At 38.1% G+C, this 12404-nt stretch overlaps 2 protein-coding genes across 9 annotated transcripts in view; both read left to right on the top strand.

The window, feature by feature from the left end:
* LOC124142205 (heparan sulfate glucosamine 3-O-sulfotransferase 1-like) overlaps positions 1-12404 on the top strand; it is a 287594-nt gene that overhangs the window by 257680 nt on the left and 17510 nt on the right. The window lies entirely within an intron of this gene.
* LOC124142173 (heparan sulfate glucosamine 3-O-sulfotransferase 5-like) overlaps positions 1-12404 on the top strand; it is a 132248-nt gene that overhangs the window by 114640 nt on the left and 5204 nt on the right. Inside the window, exon 1 of one of the 7 annotated variants that reach the window (XM_046510502.2) lies at positions 7514-7537. The exons of the other annotated variants lie outside the window; for them this stretch is intronic. The gene's annotated coding sequence lies outside the window, so the exon portion shown is untranslated. Of the gene's footprint in view, positions 1-7513; positions 7538-12404 lie in introns of those variants that run through there. 7 annotated transcript variants of the gene reach the window in all.

The following is a 12404-nucleotide window of genomic DNA, read 5'->3' as shown; positions in this document are numbered from 1 at the left end:
AGCTTCCATTATGTGTGTTTGGCTGTGAGTCACAGCTTGGTAAATTGACTTGATGCAAACTCTTTATTGGATGTGACCCTGCTGGCAGAGAGGTGCTGAAGAATTCTACTGAAGAGAGTCACTCACATTCTGAAGCCATGTGAATCACAGACTACCCCAGCATTCTTGTGGGGATAACACAGCCTTTGCTTCAGCAAACCTGTTTATCTTGGAAGCATCTCTCTGATTTTCATCCCTGTGCTTTTTAACATCTTTATTTTTTCTTTGACTTAAAGAATGGCAGCCATGCATGCCTCGCTAGTAATTTGGCACGATAAGACAAGAGTGTTAAAACAGTTCTGAATTTACACCTTTATCAATGTTTGGAATAACAGACATTTCTGGATTTCTTCACAACTAATTGTTCATAATTGTTGGTATGTTAGAGATTAGTAAGGTTATCGTAAGCTAGAAATAGAGGGGAAAAACCTAATGACCAAAATCACAAAAATGTTTGTGTTTTTTTGGTATTAGTTTAGATAATAAATTAGCAGTTTGAATTGCTGAGTCAGCACATATGTGTTAAAGTTGTAATAAGTGTTATCAAGTTGATATTGACAACATCTTGAGCCGATCAGGATCTTGTGCTGTGCGTGCCATCTCAAAGGAAATAGAAAACATGAAATTCATTGCAACCACGAGAAACTGACTCTTCCAGCTCTCGAAGAAGATTGAGCGAGATAATTGTGAAAGTTAATTGCAAGAACATGTAGATTACTCTATCTCAATTTCCAAGCTGGTCTATTTCCGTGCAGTATCTATACCCCGAAGCTATCCCCACACTGGCCCATGTAAATGGGAAGATTGTTAACGTGGGACTGGTCCCAGTGTCAGATAAATACCCTACCCCCATGATTATGCATTGGCTGGGATGAGAAAAAACAGCGGCAGTCACGTATGTTACTGTCCGGAAGTTGTTGCCTAATTTAGCGGAGTTAATTTGCTCAGAAGCTCGGTTTTCAGCACGAGAGTTGTAATAGGTCGTCATATGAGTTGTAATTGGATCGTCTGAATCTAGTCCTCGGGCGAATATAGAAAGAGATCCCACAGCTTGTTATAAGCTGACATTTGATAAACTCATCATGTTTGCAGGTTTAGGGAGGACTTGGCTCTCTGCCTGGCATATGTGTGATAGCCGGGATACATACTGCATCTGCTTTATAATACCTGTAGGATGCAGGTGCTTGGCCTGCTGGAGACTTGGTTCAGAACTGGCCTGTCAAAGGGTTAGTTGCAGTGTTCTGAACAGCAGCGGTACATGTGGTCTTTTGAAGCTTATTGTTGTAACAGTGTGGGAGTTTTCATCAGTATGAGTTGGTGGGGTGTAAATAGAGTTGGGTGGGATGATTTGAGTGAGTGATTGGTGGATGGGTGGATAGGTGGGTGAGTGGGTGGGATTGAGTGAGTGAGTGAGTGAGGTTTTTATTGATAGGGAGAGTAGGAATGTGAGAGTAAGGTTAGGATTGGTCAGTAGTAAGTGAAGGGGCTAGTTTTGGATGAATTGTGATTAGGGAAAGTTTGGATTGGTGGATGAGTGAGTGAGTAACATTTGGATTGCCGAGTGAGTGAGTGAGTGAGTGAGTGAGTGAGTGAGTGAGTGAATAGATAAGTTTTGGATCGCTTGCTGAGAGAGTGAATGACTGGTGAGTGAAAATTGGTTGTAGTTCTCTGTGTGTCTAATTGATTGATGATTGAGGGGGTAAGGTTAGGTTAGGATTTGTTGGTGGGTGAGAGAGAGAGTAAATGCTAGGATATATATCGGATTGAGTTTGGAGTGGGTTTGGGGTGATCTCTTGGTTGACGTAATGGATTGATGAGTGAGTGGTTGGTTGGTTGGTTTGTTGTTTTATGCCAAACTCAGCAATATTCCAGCTATATGACGGCGGTCTGTAAATAATCGAGTCTGGACCAGACAATCCAGTGATTGATACCATGAGCATCGATCCAATTATGATCAATGACATGCTTCAACCAAGCATAGTCGCGAGTGAGTGGTAAGGTTTGAATTGATGAGGGACTGTATTTGTAAGAAGTAAAGTTTAGATGGATGGGTGAGTGAGTTAAGTGTTGCAAAGAAGTCTGCATTGACTGAGTGTATCAAGTTTCATTTCAGATAAAAAAATTGCTTTTAATCATGAGTATTCTTTTAAGAAGCATTCACACATTCACTTTCTTAAATTGTCCTGTGTTTCTTAAAATCTTTGTCTGTGATCATGACCTGTTTGTTATGGGTGTTTCATGTTAAACCACAATACGCCTTCAGTAACTACAGTCAGTTGTCAAGTAGAGGTATTAATACAGTCACGACAAGACAACATATCTCTTACAGATCACAAGCAACAACCTGGTGCTATTGTCCAGCTACTTTGCTCTGCAAACAACTTAATTGATGGTGTCTCCCAGACTAAAAGCATTTCAAACTTGTGATAAGAAATAGCGTACAGCTTCATATGACTGGGACTTTAACTGCCCTGTTTTTGGTACTTTAAAAATATATTATGTCAACATCAGTTTAAAGTTATTCAAACCTCTCTCCTTTCAGATATAATCCAAGTTGTTATCAGTGAGGATGTGTTTCATGATAAAAGTGTGTAGTTTATACCAATATCCGTTACACTCCATATGCTGTTGTTGTATTTCTTAAGCAAAAAAACAAACAAATATAAGAGATCTGGTTTGTGGACATGGATTTTCTTTTGGGGAGGGGGAGGGATTATGAAAAATAATTTGTGGAAGATCATTTCAAGCACTTAAATAAGCCTGAAAACTCCTGACTGTGAGCGAGGCAAACCAGGAACATTTGTCACGCAACAAAAGAGATGAGTGGCTGATTTCACTGGTAGATCCACACCATGTAATGGTGATACGAGACAACTCATGTTCTCTACATTCCTATTGACTAAGGAGTTTGACTGAGGAGGGGGACATTTAAAATAATTACAACTGTTTGGTGAGTTTGGAATTTGTTTGTTTAGTCCAATATCAAAATAAGTATTAAACAGCAGATACTGATTGTTTGTTTCAATATAGGAAGCACACGAATTACAGTACATGAACTGCGTGTCAATGTTTTGAGTTGATATGCAGTTGTGTGTTATCATAAAGGACTTGAATGTCCTGGTCAATAAAGAGTAGTATTTTGAAATGATGCAAGACTTAATTGTACTGAAAGAATATTATCTTGTAATATAATACACAGTTTCAGTCTAGATGGGTTAAGAGGATATTGTGGGATAAATTTGGTAAGGAAATATCATTGGATCATCTTTATTAACCATTAAAATAACTATTATAGATTTATTTTAGTGAGCGATTTCTCACAACATTTGGAAATGTATTTAAAAGTTTAATATTCAATATTGCCCACCATTTTGCATACCGGATATACCTTTATATCATTACTATTATAGTGATTCATAATCACATGATCATGATATACTGGTAATCGGGATCGTACAATGGACTGTACTTTTAGCAGAGATGTCTTCTGCTATTCTCTGGCATTAGAATATTTTCTTTTTGATTATGGATACATTTTTGGTCACTTTTTATTTAAGTATCAACTTCTTTTCTCATCCATTATGGATCAGCTTGTTGTAAGAGGCGACTAATGGGATAGGATGGTCAGGCTAGCTGACTTGGTTGACGCATGTCATCGTATCCCAATTGCGTGGATTGATGTTCATGATGGCAATCACTGGATTGTCTGGTGCAGACTCGATTATTTACAGACCGCTGTCATAAAGCTGGAATATTGCTGAGTACGGTGTTAAACAATAAACCAACCAACCAATCATTATGGATCAACAGAGGTCCTCATTTGAGAGTTGTAGAAATTAGAGGATAAGGGAATAGAAAATGTCCCAGCAATGGTGTCATTGTGACTTCTGTAAATAGTTGTATATTTTGTTGACTCTCAACTAGTGTTGATCTGAAGTGTGTATTCCGACATTTAAGACCCTATATTCCTTTGAGCTCATTAACACTGGGTGATGTGGAAACAGTATCAGGAGAGAGGAGCTTGTTCAGTACGATGGTCTCAAGTTCAATTTCTTGTCACTCTCCTGTAATGCCCCTAGGAAGTGCTTCAGTGGTTATTCATAGGAATATTATGTAGCAGGGCATGGAGTCATCCCACAGATGACATCCTTACCTTGTCAGCTTGCTGACGGGGTTAACCTCTTTGGTCATGTGGACAAGGCGTCCGACCTCGGATCAGAAGGTCCGTGGTTCGAATCCCATCACGGGACTCGGAAATTTTATGGCCGCTACAATTATATAGTAGTTCGTACAACATACATACCAATGATTCATATAACCCTTTCAAAATACATATATGTTCATCCACTGGAGTAAAACACAACTTTTGTTTCACAATGTCATGAATGACTGATTTTGATGAAATAAATTGTACAACAATGAATATTTCATTATACAAAGTAATGTAATATATATGCAGGTGATTGGTATAGTAACTATACAGTGTAGATAATGACTTCCATACCAAGATTTTGTCAGTCATTACATATTTGAGCACTATTTCTTAGAAAACCTTGGAGGAAGAGATTGGTTTGTTACGGTAAGCTGTGGTTATATATTCATCTTTTGTTTGTGTGTTTGTTGTTTTAATGCCACACACAGCAATGTTCCAGCTATATGACACTGGTCTGTAAATAATCGTGTCTGGACCAGACAATCCAGTAATTGACATTATGAGCATCCATCCATGCAGTTGGGATATGATGACATGCATTAACCAAGTCAGCGAGCCTGACCACCCAATCCCGTTAGTGGCCTCTTACTACAAGCATAGAAGCCTTTTGCGGCAAGCATGGGTTGCCGAAGACCTATTCTACCCCGAATCTTCACAGGTCTATATTTACATCTGATGTGTACCATATGCCTATGAGGTCAATACGCAGATGTACATGGTGTTATGTTATTGGGTAGTCTCACCTGAAACAAGTCATCTAATGGATATCATGTTGTGATTGCCTTATTATTCACCAAATCCTTTAATACATCTCATCAGTGTTTGCCATTAGCGTGTCTTACCTTGGTACTGGAATATCAGATAACAGAATCCTGAATTAAGATTGGTTAGGATGGATTATAGGCTTGTGTTTGATCTGTTGAGTGTAGCATAGGGATCAAGAATATAGCTTTGTCAGGAATTACTTTAGATCCAATTTTGTGTTTACAATTTTGTGGGAGGGACTGTTCAATTATGGAGTGTCTGCAGTAGACTTATTCCAATTTGACATGGCTTATGAAAAGGTACAGTTTTAGATATTTAAAACATGAATTTTGGAACGAGAGAAACATAATGGTTATTTAAAGAGATAAGTGGTATTAGATTACAGATATTCCTATTTAACAGTAGTAATTGATATCATGGGACATCTGTTCTAAGGTCCTATAGTGATGCAATTCACAGTGAAGAGGACAATCAGTTATGATAGAATTGGTTGGTCATGTGTCCAAGTCCACATGTGTCCAAAATATGATTCTTGGTATGTCCGCGCCATACCCTATTTGTGGGTTTCATCAAAGTGGTAGACTTAAAGGGCCTGTATCACTTTAGAGGCTTACTACCACATTAAACTGTCATGATTTAACTATAATATGCTGTTTAATGTGGTATTAAGTCCAACTCACTCACCTTGACATCCCGCTACCAGAATGCATACCAACATTCATCAACAGCTACAACATATGTACTGCAGGAACAGTTGAATAATTCAGGACCTGTGGAGATAAAAGGCAGATTAACCACTTTAATGCCATTTTGGTGCCAGTGGGTTTTTCCATGCTGCAGCAAGCGGTCTTTGATGTTGGTTATTTAACAGTTTAACTGATGCTTATTGTGTATTTATTGATACGTTTCTTTGTTGTTGTATCACAGTCAGAGTGCTAAACCTTTTCAGTCAGAAGGAGCTCTCCTTAATACTGACGTTTTCTTCTGGGGCTCTAAATCCTTCAAATCAAAGTTAGCAACTTGCAAGGCTTTCTACATCTAAGTGTCAACATTAACCTCCAGAACCTTGTGATAAGGAAAGAGCATTGATAAAACTGCCTCACTGTCATCTGTATAATTGCCACATTCATGAATATTCTGCTTGAGTTTTTGTCAATAGTTCAAAGATAACCACCTTTTTCATTATTTGACATGCATATTCATGGACGACAGAATTGAAATAATGCTTCTAAATCAATATTTTAGAAAATATTTGGCTTTTATTGAGATGATACATGTTTAATTTTTAAAGATAATGTATCCTCGTGAACATGTGTGGGTGCTGTTTGCGTTGCTGATACAGCTAGGTGGTCGGCCATCCCTGAATTAAATGGCAATGGCTCAATTGTAGGGGTAATGTGGAATTGATTCTTCTGTTTCATTTTGAATTTCCTGTCCCAGTCTCTGATGATGGTGTTAATTACGTTATGTTTAATTGAGTTGATTTGTCTCAGAACAGATGGCCCCATACAGACTCTGACGTCTGTGTTCTGTGGTATTTTACCCAGCTTTACGCCTAAAGATCGGATGAATAATTTCACACAGATAGTCGCCATTTTAATAATTTCTCACAACATTCTTTGTCTCATTGAGTTTTTCAAATTTTATTGACACTAATTGCGTTTTATTATTTGTGAAATTCTTTTTAGTGTCATAAATGAACATGCCTTTTTTTCATTTCTCATATTAAAAAAAAGATAAGTTAAATGTTGACAGTAGAATGTAGAAACGTATTTTACTCAAGATTTGTAAATATTTGTGTGGAACACAGCGTTATTTTGTTGAATAGAAAATATCTTTATTGTGTGATGATAATCATGATTTGATAATGACACTCTTGCACATATTCTCCCAGGGACAAATCACTGTTTCTGCTTTTGTTTAGAAATGCTGTTTTGATCTATAGTACAAGACATTTGCCTAATCTCATCCCTCATTAAATCCCATTAAACATCATACTCATATTGTGTCTTCTGTTTGGAGGACCGCGGACAATACACTCAATGTCTGTGAAGCAGTAGAACATCTCTTTGTGTGTTATTCATTGTGGCCAATTGGCGACCCTCTCGTGCATGTTTATACACCCTGCGTTCTTGGGGACACAAGCCATGAGGCGCTAACACGATCGGTCAAATGTAAATACTTTTTTCTATGCGATAGTGTTAAAATAGCTGTTGTCATGAATGAATGCTTATTTGCAAACTTGTGGCACGAGAGGCGAAAAGTCATGTAATTTTGTCGCTGGACTTTGCTTTTGTCAATGTCACGATTGAAAATGATTGTTAATGTTGACTGTCAATACATTTCGCGTCAAACAGAGGCCGCCAATGCAATATGACCTCAGTTGATAGAGCTGTGATCAGTTGGATATTGAGCTGCTTCGAATCGGGTGAAATGGCCAAGTCGTCAATTTCGGATGTGTAGGAAGGACCTGTTCTCATCAAGGTATTCTCTTTGTGTGGATTACCTGTACATTTCAGGGTGAGCGTTTTGTGATGTTTTATGCTTGGACGAATCCTACATATTATGTCTGGTGTCTTTGTATTGTGTTTGAGAAGAGGCGTGTGTTTTAGTTTAGAATTGATGGTTATGGAGTTATGCAAGATTGATTGTTATAATGATTTTACAGGCCTAAATGTGTCATATGCACTGATATGGTTGTGTTTTACTATTGGTTGAGATTTTGAAGTAGGGTTTTTTATAATGATAATAATAATAATGAGGTGACTTGCAAAGCTCTGTAACGCCATGCCTTGTGGAGTTGCTCTAAGCTCCTTCAAACGCACAGTCAATAAATGATATTTTTTAGAATACAGTTTTCAACAAAAACATTAATTAATTGTGTTGTAATAAGAAAAAGGATTTTGAAGGATTTAATTGTACAAAAAAATAATACTCCAGACAGGGTACAAAATAGGACATTTATGTGGCAAAGTTAAGTTTATTTAAATATCTTGGTTTCATGAATGATTTCTTAAATTACAGACCGCTGTAATATAGCTGGAATATTGCTGAGTGTGGTGTTAAACAACAAACAAACAAATCTTAATTCAGTTAATATTGCATTCATTCCACTACTACTCATATATCAACCTTCTATCTAAGAAATTCTGAGAAATTATATTTGAAACATTTGCATGACCTGTTTTGGGTGTTCATTCACTCCCCTTACACATATTTTTAGTGTTTAGTTCAAGTCTTTGTCACAAGCAGGATCAGCAAGTCATGCATCCATGCGAGACCAGCTTGTTCATGCAACATATCATTAACATAACTAGCCTGACACTCAGCCTTGTCCAGTCATCCTTGATGCAGCCACACAAAACTGGTGACCCCTTCCCTTAAGGGCTGTGACAGTAGCATCTGCCGACTGTCAGGAGTGCCCAGGGAAGATAGATTTCTTTTAAAGTAAAACCCTTTCCAGTTTATTGGCATATTTCACGATCCGGTGAAAGTGACATGCAGTGCTCCCAGCAGGTTGTGCATGTTTCATGGGCAGATGGGTCACAAAGGTTAATTATATTTTTATCAATTTGGACATCAATTATGGTGACAGTGTGAGGTGGAGAAGAATACCTACTTGGGTATTAATCAATAATACTGGGGTTACTCCAAGAATAAGAATCTAAATTAGAGGTGGTGACATGTGTTTGAAATATCAATAAATTTGACAGTTGAGATAAAGTGTCCGTTGACGAGGATGTAATCAAAGTGGATGAGATACATTGGCATGAGATTATTATTCTGCTTTGATGTTGGTTCTATATAAACAGGAACAATGTATTTTGGATCTGGATCTATTTCATCCGAAGAAATTTTATTATGTTCACTTATGCCAATAAATGAATGAGAATGGTGTAAGCTGTAACATTACTTTAGTGTTAAGATTGTTCAAGTATTGTGGAGGGGCGGTTGGGTAGCCTAGTGGTTAAAGCGTTCGCTCGTCACGCCGAAGACCCGGGTTCGATTACCGACATGGGTACAATGTGTGAAGCCCAATTCTGGTGTCCCCCTCCGTGATATTGCTGGAATAGTGCTAAAAGCGGCGTAAAACCATACTCACTCACTCACTCAAGTATTGTGGAACCAGAAAAGTCAAGCAGTATGTAGAATTATGGTGTTCTGGATTCTTTCATGTTTGCTGTGGCTGGGGTATTTAATCAAGAACCCCCACCGCCTCCGCGGTCTGATGGTAGAACGTCCGCCCGGAGAGCGGAAGGTCGGAGGTTCAATCCCCAGCCGCGTCATCCCAAAAGACGTTAAAAGATGGTACTTGTTGTTACCCTGTCTGGTGCTTGGTATTAAGGGGCGAAAACAAGGACTGGTCGGCTCGGAGTCAGTATACTTTGTCTGAGTGGGGTATTCATGTTAAACTGCGGCATGGTATCTCCGTGTGCTAGCACGATAAATCGGCATCAGTCCAAGCAGTACAAGTACAAGACTAGTACAAGACTAGTACAAGCAGCCACACACACACACATACACGTGCATGCACATCGCTATATAAGTGCAATAATCTTGGACGCGATGTTAGACATCATTTCACCTCATCTCACCTAATCAAGAACCCCCTAATTCTTGAACATAAAGATTATGACAAGAACCCTTTGTCATTTCTGCTTAATTTTGAACTCAGTAAATCACCATATCAACGTTTTTTATTTGTTTTAGAGTACAGTTTATAACAAAGATGTTTATTATATGTGTTGTAATAAGTACTCTCTTCATGGTGAAAGAAATGATACCCCAAATATTTGTAACAGTTAGACTCTTTGATGATGTCTGTCTCGAATAATTCAAATACTTTCCACCAGGAGCCAAATAGAGTCTTAGTGTTATCAAATTGATCTAATTGCACAAAGTAACGTTGTGTCGCAGGAAGAAATTGGGAACAGTTCTGCCATTGTCATAAAATATTGACAAAAATGGGATTCAATAAAACTTAAAGCCTTCCTCAAAGAATACCAATTAAAATCTGTTTGTTCTAGCAGCTTAGAAAACAGAGGGATTGAAGCAGCAATGTTCACTGAAGTGCTAGAGCAAGCAAGCAGTAACCTTCTACACATATTACATAGCGTTATGGAGGTAACATATGCTGGCTAATTGATTCATCAAAGGTGTGTGGTCAGTTTGGAATTAGCATGAGCTAGGCGGAATGATGAAGGGCGTTTTGTAGTAGAGAGGGATTAGTGTCTTGTGTTCAGTTTTTATGATGGAGATCAGGTTTCCAGAACAAATAGTACTAAATGGTTTTAGCTGGTGGGTGTTGAAGCTAGTATTGTGGGGTCGGGTTGAGGTTGTTCTGGAGATGAGGTTGGTCCTGACCCTTACTATATTTGGATGAAAGACATCATTGTTCTCGGTAGATTGTGATTTCATCTTCTCATGACGGTAGTGTCTTCTTGCTGTGATTGTCTTGCACTGAAATGTCGTATTTTGGATCTTGTTCGTTTTAAACATAGGATCTGATATTAATGGAGGTAAGAATTCCTGCTCATGGTCATGTGGTAAATAGATTTTACAGTATGAATGAAAGCCTTGTTTTGTTTCAACTTCTTGGTGTACAATCCAAGTCTTTGATGTGGCTTAAAAAACTCCAGACATTTGTGTTGATGCTGATTGGAGTTGTCTGATCAGGTCAGTATTGATCCATATGATCTCCATATTGTCTGACATTTGTATACTGTAACATGATGGCTAGCTGGGTGGGTGGTGTCAGAAACAGGAGAACCATTTTAAAATATCATGGTGGCTTTGGAGAAGGGGAAACCATTTTAAGATGCCTTGTTTTAATATTTTAATATTTCTGAAGATAAATGTCAAAAGATTATAACTATATGTACATCACATACATATTTTGTCGGTTTTCTAGGTAATATGCACAGTTAAACTCCTCATGTGCAAATGGGATGGTGGGTATCTGGAAATTGAATCATCCTGTATTGGAGAAGGTTGCATTTATTATTGCATTATCCATATGTTTGTTTGAAACTGGAGCTTCTTTCTGTTCAGTGATCATTGCAGTTACCTTTCTGCCATCTGGTGAATGTCATTAGGATTGTGGAATCCTTACTGTATTTACGGATAATGCAGAGAGCTTAATCATCACTGAGGTTACAAGGAACCTGTATCTCATCATAGGACTATTGCATGATAAATGTATGTGCATTTTGTAGTCATATTTGACATTGTGCATTGTATTTTAGACATAAGGTTTCAAAAGAACTCTATGGTTTATTCGATGACCCAGTGTTTAAAGCACTGGTTGGAAGGACAATTTGATGATGACTTTGAGTGATGTTTTTTAGACATATGTTTTAGGCATATGCAAAGTTTCTTCTCAAAAGGACAGTTTGAGGCTCTGTGTTTTAAGTGTTTGCTTGAAAGGCCAATTAGATGATGACATTGAGTGATGTTTTTTAGACATATGTAAAGATTCTTATCAGTTGGGCAATTGGCAGGGCGTGTGTAAGTATTTGCTTGAAAGGACACTGATCCAGATTTAATTGACCAGGATGGTTCCGATTGTGTAAAGACCCTTGCTGGTGGATGTTCCCAGCTGTTATAGTGCTGAAATGGTGGTACGATACACTCACTCATTCAGACAAAGCTCAGAGTAACTGGAATGCTATCCTTTGACCATCTGGTGATGCCATCAAGTCTAGGATGGGGGATACCCCACAAAGGGAGATAACCATGGGGAGCAGGTTTGTGATTTATTGGGACATACATTCTCAGACGGACATTTATACTTGTGCTGAAAGAAAAAGTTGTCCTGACTCCACCTTCCAACAGTTGTATTTTTTCTGTGTTTTCCTGATAAGTTTAGGTGCTTTGGATTTGGAGAGTTCAGCTTACTTCGGTATTTCAATCGGAAGTTAATTGACGGAGAAAAGCGCCTGGGAGTTTGATTTGCTTGGCTTTTTGTGGCAAAAATTAGAAGTGTGTTCAAAGCCTTGGAGTTTTGAGTATTGGGTGACTGTTTTCACTGAAGTCATGGTTGATTGTGGTATTTTGATGAGAAATAAATTGTAGGATAACAGAGAATGTTGATGGGATCACCACATCTTGTCAAGTTCCAGTTTCCCCACAGAGGTGTATGGTGAGGCTTACTGTTGACCTTTGTATGACCTTGTTCTAGATCTGTTTCTTGTGTTGTTTCTTTCCCTGTGGAAATATTAACAGTCATGTTATGTACTTTCACTATTAGTAATATGTTGTGTTGGAGGTTATATTATTATGGTTTTTTTTAAACATATGTCTGTGTTAGTCTCACTGACCACATTCGATATCCAGTGGAACCTGGTTTAATTGAAGTATTTGATACATGGTTTAAGATGGCATACTT

The sequence above is a fragment of the Haliotis rufescens genome, unplaced genomic scaffold (assembly GCF_023055435.1).
Source record: "Haliotis rufescens isolate VD_foot unplaced genomic scaffold, xgHalRufe1.0.p SCAF_2, whole genome shotgun sequence".
NCBI lineage: Eukaryota > Metazoa > Mollusca > Gastropoda > Lepetellida > Haliotidae > Haliotis > Haliotis rufescens.
This window is presented reverse-complemented; position numbering and strand designations above follow the sequence as displayed.